The sequence below is a fragment of the Pangasianodon hypophthalmus genome, chromosome 29 (assembly GCF_027358585.1).
Source record: "Pangasianodon hypophthalmus isolate fPanHyp1 chromosome 29, fPanHyp1.pri, whole genome shotgun sequence".
Lineage (NCBI taxonomy): Eukaryota > Metazoa > Chordata > Actinopteri > Siluriformes > Pangasiidae > Pangasianodon > Pangasianodon hypophthalmus.
The window spans coordinates 845,142-850,316 of NC_069738.1; the positions used below are offsets into that span (position 1 = coordinate 845,142).

Genomic DNA, 5,175 nt, shown 5'->3' on the forward strand with positions numbered 1-5,175 from the left:
CCACTGCAGGAACCTTTTCAAGAACCCACAATCTGTTTCAGGAGCTCAGAATGTTTATTCACACTTCTACAGGATTAATCACGCTCCCAAGCTGTATTTCCATTCCAGAAACCTTTTTAGTTCCTGCTTCAGAGTTTTCTGAAAACCATGAGCTACTTCTGTGGAGCTTACAGTAACTATCAAACCTGCATCTGAGCATGCTGTATATCAGATGCAGCACAGAAAATATGACCAGAAAAGCAGAGGCCTTCCACCGTGCAGTTGTTTTTGAATATTATGAATCTCATGGCAGAAGAGTCACAAAATGTGGAACTGTGCTCTTCATATTTGTGTAGAAAAGTAAAAGTAAAACTAATATTACAGATTCACCGTTTTATCACATAATCAGGCTTATCAAAGTTAGTTGTGATGTTATTTTCTATAACAATCATGGTTCCTGCAATGCAGTGGGAACAAACAGCAGGAACTTGTCCTGGAACTGCTGAGTTCTCATTCTGAATCCCTCAGAAGGTTAGTGAAACTGGATGAAACGTGTGCCGCCCCAGTGGCCTAATGGATAAGGCACTGGCCTCCTAAGCCAGGGATTGTGGGTTCGAGTCCCATCTGGGGTGGTTTTGGACTTTATTATGTATCACTGTGGGACGAGGCACTAAAGAAAAACATTTCACTACATTAATACATCACATGTATGTCATGTATGTCATGTATATGACAAATAAAGAACCTTGAACACCTTCTGTCAACCCCACTATTACTGAAGCATCATGCTGGCCAACCACTCAGAGAGATCTTCATCCAATTGCTGGACCTCTGCATCACTCCTGGCCGCTTCTAAACTTCAACCATAACCCAAGAAATCTGTTATCTCTGTTCTAATTGATGAGGCAAAGGTCTGACCTTAGTGGTCATGAAGTCCATACAGAGACGTGTGTTGAGATCTCAGAGCCATCACAGACCCAAAGGTGGATGCAAAGCAGTTTGCCTGTGGATGACGTAGTCACCACGGGTCTACTCGTCTGTTGCTGTACATGCTCGACCCCCTGGCAGGAGGATCAATGGCAAACAAAACACAATAGATCCACTAACACTTAACACTGGCGTACCTCAGGGCTGTGCGCTCTCACCTCGTCTAGGTTCTCTCCACACCACTGACTGGACAGATACCACTGGATAACCCGGTGTCCTGCTGTATCTACAACAGCTTAGAGTCAATTCCCAGAACACTGTCAAGATAACTATGGACTTTAGGAGAAGCTCAGACTTTAAAACATTCACCTAACCCTCTGCAATCAACTGATGCGTCGCCGCATCCAAATGATTTCATGTCATATTCTCACGAACAACTGAGAGACAGTGGCTGGTCGAAACGAACAGAGAAAACCAAAAGGGCATAAGTTGCACTTTCATGTGATGTCTAGTTCATGTCTGTGTAACAAAAGGAAGCAGAAATATCTCATTTTGAAACTGATACAAAATGGTTTACTTGTGTGCATCTGTCACTTTAGGAAGTAATGTTATACATAAATACAAATGTAAAAAAAAAAAAAGAAATAAACTCTCAAATCTGCCAGATATGAAATATCACTGCATCTATACTCAGATGTTTTTTACTCTTAGCATCTAAGAGTATAAAAATAACTTCTAAAGCTGAGGTTCTGCTGAAAACTATTCCTTGAAAAACATTTTTAAGATAACAAAACAATCTATTGCATAAAATATACACACATCACAAATACCTTAGACTCCAAAGGGTTTATCCAAAGTTGAGAATCAGTGGATCTCTGTCCAAACAACTTGAAGGTTAAGGGCCTTGTTGTAATGGTTCTCCAGGAGTCCTGGGATTTGAACTGTGCTACCCTTTTCCCCAAGTCCTAGATGAGGATTTACTTTCTGAAGTAATTAAAAATTTTAATGGTCCAGTGACACACTTTCATTATTGAGATCTCACCTCCTTGCTAAGTGTCTGGTTCACCTCATCCGCCATACAAGCCCAAGGCCAGGTTACAGCACATCATCCGATCAGCCAAAACGATAATCAGCTGTAACCTGTCCACCTTCCAGAACCTGCCTATCTCCAGGACATCTATATCTCCAGGACCAGGAAACCTTTTCTACCCACATTTCGAAGCTGTTTTTTTCTAGCAAACCCTAGATTTGGGGAAATTAGAACAGAAAATTGCAGAAACAGCTTTCCCCCAGGATGGTTGGTATCAGTCATGCCAACCTCTGAAATGTGTGGACCTTTCTCATACACAAAAATATAACTACAAAAAGCCGAATACTGTTCAAGAGCACGTAGCTAATTACGCACTTACCTTTCACTTATATTGAAGGAGATAATTTTATACTTGGTACAGCTGCTATTTAAGCCACCTTCTTCTGTCTATTCCACCTGAACATGTACAATATTAAACATCACTCTTTAAATAAATACTTTGTGTACCGTTTGGTATAATGCTGCCTTTGTGTAAGTACGAGACAAAACAAATTTGTGTCTAATGAACAATCCAAAGTAATTTTCATGTTAATGGGTAATAATTGATAAAACCTTCTACAGAATGGTAAATGTTTCTGCAAAACAAACAGACATCAGCATGCAAGATAAACGGACTATAAAACACTCCAGCTTACCTGATGAGTGTTATGAGATTTTTCTCCTCCTTCAGTTGTAATTAGAGGTTTCGTTTACGCTTCAAAATGATAAATCCATATTTAACTTGATCACAGATAAACATGCCAGACTGTCTGTTAATGTAAAATATATTCATTTGTGCTTTCTCAGTAATCCGTTTTTCTCTGAAGTGAATTCTGTACGGCGGTAATCTCCAAACGCACAAACACTCTCTCTCTCTCTCTCTCTCTCTCTCTCTCTCTCTCTCTCTCTCCGTTACACTCTCATGTCCTAGAATACTGTGTATCAGGCGCGGGGGTGACCGAGAGAGAGAGAGAGAGAGAGAGAGAAACACACAGAGAGACAAAGTGAGAGACAGAGAAACAGAAACAGATTATAGCAGCAATTAGTCCTTCAGAAGTTGCTGAAACAGACTTGGAGAGTTACTGGTGTATAATGTAAACTGTCAGTCATGTTGATCTGTTAAAATACATTCACCTTAAGAAGAAACACAGCAACAGATGACCAGTCGTTTCCTATTGGAGCATGCAACACCGAGCTGCCTTTCTGACGTCAGAGACAGATCGAATAAAGAGTTTCAGCTGCAGGGCAAAACAAAAAAAAAGACAACAAAGTAAAACAGTGAAGTGTGTGAACTATACAAGAAGACAGATTTTTGGTTCATTTATTAGATATTTAAAATATTGCATCGTGTAAATCACAGACTAACTGGACAGTGTAAATCACAGATACACTGGACAGTGTAAATCACAGACACAGTGGACAGTGTAAATCACAGACACAGTGGACAGTGTAAATCACAGACACACTGGACAGTGTAAATCACAGATAAACTGGACAGTGTAAATCACAGACACACTGGACAGTGTAAATCACAGATAAACTGGACAGTGTAAATCACAGACACAGTGGACAGTGTAAATCACAGACACAGTGGACAGTGTAAATCACAGACACACTGGACAGTGTAAATCACAGATAAACTGGACAGTGTAAATCACAGACACACTGGACAGTGTAAATCACAGATAAACTGGACAGTGTAAATCACAGATACACTGGACAGTGTAAATCACAGTAACAAATTGGACAGTGTAAATCACAGATAAACTGGACAGTGTAAATCACAGATACACTGGACAGTGTAAATCACAGACACAAACTGGACAGTGTAAATCACAGATAAACTGGACAGTGTAAATCACAGACACAGTGGACAGTGTAAATCACAGACAAACTGGACAGTGTAAATCACAGACACAATGGACAGTGTAAATCACAGACACACTGCACAGTGTAAATCACAGACACAGTGGACAGTGTAAATCACAGACACAGTGGACAGTGTAAATCACAGACACAGTGGACAGTGTAAATCACAGATAAACTGGACAGTGTAAATCACAGACACAGTGGACAGTGTAAATCACAGACACACTGGACAGTGTAAATCACAGACACACTGTACAGTGTAAATCACAGACACAAATTGGACAGTGTAAATCACAGACACAGTGGACAGTGTAAATCACAGACACACTGGACAGTGTAAATCACAGTAACAAATTGGACAGTGTAAATCACAGACACACTGGACAGTGTAAATCACAGACACACTGGACAGTGTAAATCACAGACACACTGGACAGTGTAAATCACAGTAACAAATTGGACAGTGTAAATCACAGACACACTGGACAGTGTAAATCACAGATAAACTGGACAGTGTAAATCACAGACACACTGGACAGTGTAAATCACAGATAAACTGGACAGTGTAAATCACAGACACACTGGACAGTGTAAATCACAGACACACTGTACAGTGTAAATCACAGTAACAAATTGGACAGTGTAAATCACAGACACACTGGACAGTGTAAATCACAGACACACTGGACAGTGTAAATCACAGTAACAAATTGGACAGTGTAAATCACAGACACAGTGGACAGTGTAAATCACAGACACACTGTACAGTGTAAATCACAGTAACAAATTGGACAGTGTAAATCACAGACACACTGGACAGTGTAAATCACAGACACACTGGACAGTGTAAATCACAGATAAACTGGACAGTGTAAATCACAGACACACTGGACAGTGTAAATCACAGACACACTGTACAGTGTAAATCACAGTAACAAATTGGACAGTGTAAATCACAGACACACTGGACAGTGTAAATCACAGATAAACTGGACAGTGTAAATCACAGACACAGTGGACAGTGTAAATCACAGACACAGTGGACAGTGTAAATCACAGACACAAACTGGACAGTGTAAATCACAGTAACAAATTGGACAGTGTAAATCACAGACACAGTGGACAGTGTAAATCACAGACACACTGGACAGTGTAAATCACAGACACACTGGACAGTGTAAATCACAGACACACTGCACAGTGTAAATCACAGATAAACTGGACAGTGTAAATCACAGACACACAGTGGACAGTGTAAATCACAGACACACTGTACAGTGTAAATCACAGACACACTGTACAGTGTAAATCACAGTAACAAATTGGACAGT

At 40.2% G+C, this 5,175-nt stretch overlaps 1 non-coding gene across 1 annotated transcript; it reads left to right on the forward strand.

The window, feature by feature from the left end:
- The first annotated feature begins 538 nt into the window (after positions 1–538).
- On the forward strand, positions 539–611 carry trnar-ccu (transfer RNA arginine (anticodon CCU)). Its single transcript has one exon. It is a non-coding gene; the product is annotated as a tRNA-Arg (tRNA).
- The last annotated feature ends 4,564 nt before the right edge of the window (positions 612–5,175 follow it).